The following is a 9,463-nucleotide window of genomic DNA, read 5'->3' on the forward strand; positions in this document are numbered from 1 at the left end:
GTTTGAAGCAGTGATTTGTTCTGAAAAAAGCAGTCCGAACAGCTTCTTCCGGTTCAGAATTTGTAAGAGCATCCCGCTAAATCCTGAATATACCCAATTTGGGTTGTCTTGGAGTTTTTATCGCAACTTGTAGGGTTTTTCCTGTCTGGGCACGAGAATACGACCTGCTGAATGTGACAGGTGGAAGCAGCCAGTTTCACTAAAAAAAGCAGTCCGAACAACTCCTTCCCGTTCAGGATCCGTAATGGCGATGCAAAAACCGTTTGAAGCGTATGAGAGGGCTATTTGTCGTCTCCGATAGTCCTGTGATTCATATCTGTAGGTTATTCACAGTAATTGCAGTGATGAGAGAAATATGGTGTGCGCTGAGCTCAGAGATTTTTCAAAAATGCATGTAAAACACTGGGGGGAGCGTCAGTTAGTCTTGTCCTATCACTTTGCTCCGAAGCACCTAGACAGAAAACCGTAAGCCCTAGAGAAATTTCGAAAACGTTTCACCGGAGCAGGCATTTGGTGCGATTTCATGACCAACTTTCATACCAATAGTACAAGTTTTGCGACCATGAGAGCGATTTCAAAATTATTTTGGGTCAAAATTCCACTCCGTTTCTCACTCTAAAAAAGCAGCAGTTGGTGTCAGTTACACTCTCAGTTTCGGCAGTTGGAAATTTTACTCGTTTTTCACTTTTTACGTCGCCGTCGTAACTCCGATCCCCAATAAAAATAATAGCTCCAATGCCGCACGTTTTGATACCACTTTTGTGGATGGGCACGCAGTAGTATGAGCCGCATTAACGGTAATGGAAAAATAATAAATAATCTATAATAAAGAGACATTCTATTGGGTATAGAACAATAGGTGCCTGCCATGCAATGATCAGGCACCTGATCATTGCAGGTGCCTGATCACCTGCAATGATCACTGCTCTCCCTATGCATTGCTATGGCATGCCCCTAACTAGAAACTACACAAAAATGCTTTGTAGAATATTGTGTTTTACTGTGTTTATGATGTCTCTGACATTATTGTTCCTATTGAAAGTAAAATGTAAAGTTTCAGTGATTGATTATGCTTTCTGTCTTCCTGCCTTCACAGTGAATCTGGTTCTTCGTAATAATTATTCAATATATATACATATATATATATATATATATATATATATATATATATATATATATATATATATATATATATATATATATATATACATATATATATACACACATACAGCAGGGTTTCCCCTATTGTATTATAAGCCTGGTGGGCCATCAGGCTGGGGAAGATCTTGCTGCAAATGATGCAGAAATTCCTTCAGCCTTTTTTGAGGCTGAAGGAATTATCGTGAAGGACACAGAATATGTGTTTTCTGAACAAAAAAACGACAACATATGGGAATCATTGTTGTTAGTATTTTTTGGTTTGTGCTTATTTTGCATTATTATTTACTTTGGTGGATTTTACATGTATTTCTTTTTAATATATTTTGTCTTTGGTCTTGCTTATTTGAGGGATCATCTAACCAAGAATTGAGGACTGTTTTAAATTTAATTTCAACTTGTAAAACGTGTTTACCACATGTAATAAAATTTCCTGTTTCAGTTTAAATTTAAAAATACTTGAATCCCAAAAAAAAATGAAATATTGCAGCTCATAAAGATTTTTCAAAGAGCCATTGAAGATGGCAATGGCTGTCGACAGGAAAGATCTCCTGAAGCGGTCTGCATCACACTGAACCTGAAGAAGCCTCTGACTGAAGATGGATGCTCTTCCCTCCCAAGACAGTCTTGTGAAGAAGATGGTCAGGATTGTCCATCATTTTCTTGATCCTATGAAGAGTCCTTCTCTGCATTACCATCTCCAGAGGTTCCACAGATGTCCTCAGAACAGAACCAGCCTTCTTTATCAGCCATTTTAGGTCCCTGGGTCTGGTGTTGCCCCAACAGATGATGTTCTCAACATCAGACTTCCTCCAGAAGTCCAGTCTGCTCTGTCCCTTCCTATAGACGCTTCACTGTTGCGTCTCCAGTCCAGTCGGTGTCCAGATGAACACCGAGGTGTTTATATTCCTCAACTTCTTCTCCTGTGATGGAAACAGGCTTTGATCTAATCCTGTTCCTCCTTAAATCAACAATCATCTCCTTTGGTTGGTTGTTTGTTTCAGGTTCTCTCTGGTGTTCCAGCTTCTTCCATCAGTTTGCTCTAATAATTTAGAGCAAATTAAATAACAAATTGATAATAGAAAATTCCTGCAGAAATTTTAAGGGGCATGCCAAAGTGTGCCTGTTGGCTTTGACCCAATGTTCTGATGCTAAAAATTTGCATTAATGCTAAAGAAAGCTGCAAAATAGTCAATAACCTGTGGAGAGGCAGAAGCAGGTTGACTAAGCTGTACATGTACCATCCATTATGTTAAAATGAATGCATAAGCAAAAATTAGCTAATATGTTAATGTTAGCCTAAATGCTGGCAGTAGCATGTGGAGCAACAGTACCTTGTTGTTTTAATTTTACTTGCTCCATTCAGTATACTAAACATGTCTAATTAATAAGAAAATTAGCTAATAGCTAACTTTAGGTAAAAGGCTGGTGCTTATGCTAGTGCACTAGTCAAGGGGAGTGAAATGCTAATATTTGCGCTAATTCCTGTGAAAAAACCCCATAAAAATATTATTGCACCGCCTATGGTGCAATAATATTATTGCACCATAGGCGCAATAATTCACCAGCCCCAGCTCCAGACAAGTTTAACAGGGGGGGCATCGACTTATTTTTTGGGGGGGCAAAATGAATTTACGTTGCTGAACATAGACAACAACATCAGTAGCATACAGGCTACTTGTTAACAAGCTTAACGTGCTGTATTGATATTAGCTAGTCATCTTTTAGCTATCATCACCTGCATCCAACAGCTTTACTCAACTCAGTCGGTTAGTTCGGGGAAAAAACTGTGCCAAGTTATTTACGTTTTGCTGGGTTGCTGCCATGATTCTAACACACACCTGCGCAGCAGCAGCAGCAGCAGGTCCCCTTCGCTGCCTCACAGGTGTAAACCCAGTGCAAGTGTCTCAGCTTTCATGTTGCGTTTGAAGGCGGCTCGGAAAAACAAGTTACGACTTGTTAACAACGGATTAAACTGCTGAAAAAGGTAACAGGGGGGGGCATGCTCTGTATGGAGAGCCATTTCAGCCAAAATTAAATAAATAAATAAATGGGTGAAATAAATAAAAAATGAGTAAAATAAATCAAAAAATGAAGAAAATGAGTGAAATAAATAAATAATTTGTTAAATAAATAATTTAGCTTTTTCATTAACCCATTTTTTCATTTATTTATTTTTCATATTATCAATTTCTCAATTTCCCTTTTTTCATTAATCTATTTTTCATTTACCCACTTTTCATTAATCTATTTTTCATTTAACCATTTTTTAATTTAGCTTTTTCATTAACCCCATTTTTCATTTCTTTATTTTTCATATTATCAATTTCCCAATTTCTCTTTTTCATTTATCTATTTTTTATTTATCCCTTTATCCATTTACCCATTTTTCATTAATTTATTTTTCAATTAACCACTTTTCAATTTCCCTTTTTTATTAACCCAATTTTTTCATTTATTTATTTTTCAGATTATCAATTTCTCTATTTCTCTTTTTCATTTATCTATTTTTCATTAATCTATTTTTCATTTGTCCATTTTTCATTTATCCCTTTATCTATTTACCCATTTTTCATTAATCTATTTTTTAATTTAAACATTTTTTTGATTTCCATTTTCCTTTAACCCGATTTTCTATTTCCCAGTTTCATTAATCAATTTATCATATATCCCTTTTTTATTTACCCAATTTTCTTTTATCTATTTTTCATTCAACATTTGTTTGAAAAATCTTTACTTTTCCCATTTTCCAATTCCCCTTATTCATTTAGTATTTCCTTATTTTCTTATTTATCACATTCTATTTCCCCGCAAAACTTGGAAAAAATAAATGCAAATGAGGAGAGGCACGTCATCAGGCTACAACTTCCCCAATTGGTTGGTTAGCGTCACACCCATACTTTGCTTCAAGAAAGATGGCGACCTACTAACGGGTTATCAATAAGCTGAAGCTCGTTAACTTCATTAGAAAATAGTGTTATTACTCCTGACTTTAGTTCTCGTGTGGCCGCTCAGACAGAACGTGTTTCAGTTGGCGGCTCTCATGGACTCAGAGCTTCACCGTCGGGAGTTTTTATAGTTTGAACGAAGCGGCCGCTGAAGTTGGCTTACGATTGAGGGTTCGGGACACCTTCGTAGCTACCAGCTGTGATCCAACTATAAGGAGCAACTTTACTGTACATCGTAAGTGAACTGCAATATCCAGAGGCAGCTACGGAGCATCGGGCTGAAAGAATGAGAGTGGAGAGCCTTGGAGATCTGCATCGGAGGCCATCTTTCAGACATGCACCGCTGCTGTCCGTCCAGGATCCTCCGGTTGCCCAGACGTTGCATGGTAAGCTACTAACGCTGATGTTTGTTTTCCAACTACTGTCATATTTAATCAATAGGGCTCAATTACGATCGTGGAAGGGTTTGAGTTGATCTCGGCAATAGGTGACAAACTGAACGCCTCCAGGATGTTGAGACCAGCACGTCCTCTGATCCAATACATCTTATTAAGGATAAAATCAACAAAACGTGTTCAAATTAATGGCCCAACAGGTTGATTAAAGACAGTAAAAAGGTAGGAGTGGTTTCGAGTCGATCGCCTTGTATTACCTTTGTAAACAGAAAACCTGAATACAGTGACCTTTAGTGAGGGTACAGAATGGAGAATGGATAAAAGCTGAACTCCTGCTACAATCTTTGCCTCTCTTGGTTACATCCCTGAAGTGTGCCAAGTGTGGCCCACATGCATATAAAGTAAATATGACTATTAATTTAAGTAGTTCTTTAGTTCTTTGTATGTATAACTTGCCCACCTTAGTTTCCCTGTTTTTGGTCAACGTGTGCCTCAACATGTGGTTACTGTTCCTTAGAGGTGGACAGAGGACCCACAATTTATACTCTAGGAATAACAGTAGCACTTCAACATGTTTTTACTCAAAGTAAATCGTAGCTGAATAAGAAATTAAACAAGAGTAAAGAAGCATTTGGTAAAAAGTTGATCAGTACTGAGTAACTGATCAAGTTATCAATTATTTCATATCTAAAAAAAATTACACAATTAGAAGGCCCAAAATATTAAGTTCAGTGGAAATTTTGGTATTTTAAAGACAAAATGAAAAATTAGTTTAAATAATAGTGATGCCTCATAATAAAATGACTTGAGTAAAAGTAAAAAGTTCAGCATAGTAAGAGTATTCCTAAAAGTTCATTTGAGTTTCAAAAAGTTACTCAACTATATTTAAGTAAATGTAATTAGTCACTCCTAAACTCTGCCCTTCTGAGGGAACAGGAGAAGGAACTGTTAAGGAAATAAATTAATCTTATTTTGATACTAAACATTGTTTCAATTAACAAATGAATCATAACACCCAGAACATATTCTGTTATGTTTATTCAAGGGCGAAGGAACAGAATGACTGGAGATTCTGGCTGAGAGGGACCAGGGCTGATACGACGAACAGTGAGGAGAACCGTCTGCACTGTGAGCAGCACCAGAACTCCTGATGGATCTCCTTCAGGAAGAAGCAGAGAGACAGCCGACCTCCACAGAGAAGAGTTCACCCAAACATCAGAGGGAAAATGAATGCTGGTGCTCAAACAGAGCAGCCTCTTTTCTTAAACCCAACACACACACAGGGTGCTGTGGCCTGATTAAAAACCTGCTAACTTCAATTTAACTGAAACCCAGAACATCCAGAAATGTGATGAGCTTCAGCTATAGAGTGGAAATGACACAGTGAGATGAAAACATTTGTCTATATCACTTTGTTACACAGGACATTAACATTTTAAAGTGTTTATTCCAGAGCCCCTGATACAAACAATAGCATTAGCTCATCCATCAGACATTTACTGAGGCCTGAAACATGCAGGGCAGACGACCTGAGGACTGACTGGTTAAACTATTTCACTGACGCTTCAGATTGCAGATTTCCAATTGAAGGCGTCCGTAAATGAACACAATAATTATTCAATAAATCAAGCTGTGTAAAATAACTGTTAGGGTTGCTATTAAGAACCCAATATGTCATGTTTGTTCATTTCTACGTTGTCGTACATACAAGGTACGACAACGTTTAGCTTCATGTTGAAGAATCTTCAGTGTAATAAAACCAAAAAATAAAACGGGTCCAAAACTTTCAATCTGTATTCTATTTTTGTAGCTTTGTTCTATTAAGATTGTTTCGTTTACTTTAAGCCACAAACAAACGATCATTTTATTGTCTCTGGGACGTGAAAACATGAGATTTGATTAAATTAGAACTTCACATATTAGAAGGAACACAGATTTCATAATAATCAAACAGTTTGTTTATTCAAAACGGTAAAATACAGACGGTTTATGCATATCAATGGTATAAGAACAGACACATTTTTTTAAATGAATGTGTCACCAGTGCATTTGGCCGAGTGTTCCTGCTCCAGAAAGGTGAAGGTCTCTGGTCATCCTGAAGCTGTGAGCCCACTGGGAGTCTGAAGGGAAACACTGAGACCAGAGGCCTGCAGGATGGTCTGCATCTGAAAACATACATGATGGAAACATTAATAAATGTGCTGCGCCAAAAAGCTGTACTTTTGACCTGGTGGCGATGGAACCAGTTATGGTAGATCTGAACTTTGGTTTGATGACCTAAATATGAGAAGCTTCAGACTGACAGGAGTTGGGTTAAAGCCACATCTTGTGAAGTTGGGATATTTTTCCTCCAACAGGATCCAGAGGAATCGCAACAAACCAGAAGTTGGACTAGAATTTATTTCAATGTCATTTGTGAATGTCAGCTTCTCATTTTCAACAGTGCATATGCATGTGGGCCACACTTGGCACACTTCAGGGATGTAACCAAGAGAGGCAAAGATTGTAGCAGGAGTTCAGCTTTTATCCATTCTCCATTCTGTACCCTCACTAAAGGTCACTGTATTCAGGTTTTCTGTTTACAAAGGTAAAACAAGGCGATCGACTCGAAACCACTCCTACCTTTTTACTGTCTTTAATCACCTGTTGGGCCATTAATTTGAACACGTTTTGTTGATTTTATCCTTAATAAGATGTATTGGATCAGAGGACGTGCTGGTCTCAACATCCTGGAGGCGTTCAGTTTGTCACCTATTGCCGAGATCAACTCAAACCCTTCCACGATCGTAATTGAGCCCTATTGATTAAATATGACAGTAGTTGGAAAACAAACATCAGCGTTAGTAGCTTACCGTGCAACGTCTGGGCAACCGGAGGATCCTGGACGGACAGCAGCGGTGCATGTCTGAAAGATGGCCTCCGATGCAGATCTCCAAGGCTCTCCACTCTCATTCTTTCAGCCCGATGCTCCGTAGCTGCCTCTGGATATTGCAGTTCACTTACGATGTACAGTAAAGTTGCTCCTTATAGTTGGATCACAGCTGGTAGCTACGAAGGTGTCCCGAACCTTCAATCGTAAGCCAACTTCAGCGGCCGCTTCGTTCAAACTATAAAAACTCCCGACGGTGAAGCTCTGAGTCCATGAGAGCCGCCAACTGAAACACGTTCTGTCTGAGCGGCCACACGAGAACTAAAGTCAGGAGTAATAACACTATTTTCTAATGAAGTTAACGAGCTTCAGCTTATTGATAACCCGTTAGTAGGTCGCCATCTTTCTTGAAGCAAAGTATGGGTGTGACGCTAACCAACCAATTGGGGAAGTTGTAGCCTGATGACGTGCCTCTCCTCATTTGCATTTATTTTTTTCCTAAGTTTTGCGGGGAAATAGAATGTGATAAATAAGAAAATAAGGAAATACTAAATGAATAAGGGGAATTGGAAAATGGGAAAAGTAAAGATTTTTCAAACAAATGTTGAATGAAAAATAGATAAAAGAAAATTGGGTAAATAAAAAAGGGATATATGATAAATTGATTAATGAAACTGGGAAATAGAAAATCGGGTTAAAGGAAAAAGGAAATCAAAAAATGTTTAAATTAAAAAATAGATTAATGAAAAATGGGTAAATAGATAAAGGGCTAAATGAAAAATGGACAAATGAAAAATAGATTAATGAAAAATAGATAAATAAAAAAGAGAAATAGAGAAATTGATAATCTGAAAAATAAATAAATGAAAAAATTGGGTTAATAAAAAAGGGAAATTGAAAAGTGGTTAATTGACAAATAAATTAATGAAAAATGGGTAAATGGATAAAGGGATAAATAAAAAATATATAAATGAAAAGAGAAATTGGGAAATTGATAATATGAAAATAAAGAAATGAAAAATGGGGTTAATGAAAAAGCTAAATTAAAAATGGTTAAATGAAAAATAGATTAATGAAAAGTGGGTAAATGAAAAATAGATTAATGAAAAAGGGAAATTGAGAAATTGATAATATGAAAAAGAAATAAATGAAAAAATGGTTTAATTGATAAGCTAAATTATTTATTTAACAAATTATTTATTTATTTCACTCATTTTCTTCATTTTTTGATTTATTTTACTCATTTTTTATTTATTTCACCCATTTATTTATTTATTTAATTTTGGCTGAAATGGCTCTCCATAGCTCTGAAGCACATTGACAGAAAACTGTAAGCCTTAGAGAAATTTCGAAAACATTTTACTGGAGCAGGCATTTCATGACCAACTTTTATACCAATAGTTGCTAGACTGCTCCCTCTTGGAAAAAAGGTCAAAACCCCTAAGAAGCCCTTGGGTGGCTTCTGGGATGAGGAGTGTGAGCAGAGTTTTCACAAGCTCAAAGCTGCATTAATAACAACTCCTGTTCTTGCCTATGCAGACTTCCAGAAGCCATTTGTTTTGGAAGTAGATGCCAGCCATGCGGGGTTTGGAGCAGTACTCTCTCAAAATCATGGGGGTAAATTGCACCCTATAGCGTTCGCTAGTCGCAGTATGAAGCCCACCAAGTGGAATATGAATAATTACAGCTCCATGAAATTGGAGCTTGTTGCTCTTAAGTGGGCTGTTACAGAAAAGTTTAGACTCTAAACTTTAGAGAGTATTTGTTGGGTAATAAACGTACAGTTTTTACAGATAATAATCCATTGAGGCATCTGGCTACAGCAAAGCTTGGAGCAACAGAGCAGAGGTGGGTTTCGGAACTGGCAGCTTTCGATTTTACCTTGTAAAAAACGTCCTGGTTCTCAAAACGCCGATGCAGATGCATTGTCCCGTCAGCATACCACACACAGAGAAGCAGGGGCTGGCTCTGGTTTACGTGAGGGGTTTACTGGAGTACAGGAAGAGATCAGTGTCTTACCTGGTTTGTCAGGTGCTGACCTGTGTACATTGCAGCATAAGGATCCTAACATCGGGTCTTTTATGCAATTTTGG

Source organism: Poecilia reticulata, chromosome 17 (genome assembly GCF_904066995.2).
Source record: "Poecilia reticulata chromosome 17, P_reticulata-male-v2, whole genome shotgun sequence".
Lineage (NCBI taxonomy): Eukaryota > Metazoa > Chordata > Actinopteri > Cyprinodontiformes > Poeciliidae > Poecilia > Poecilia reticulata.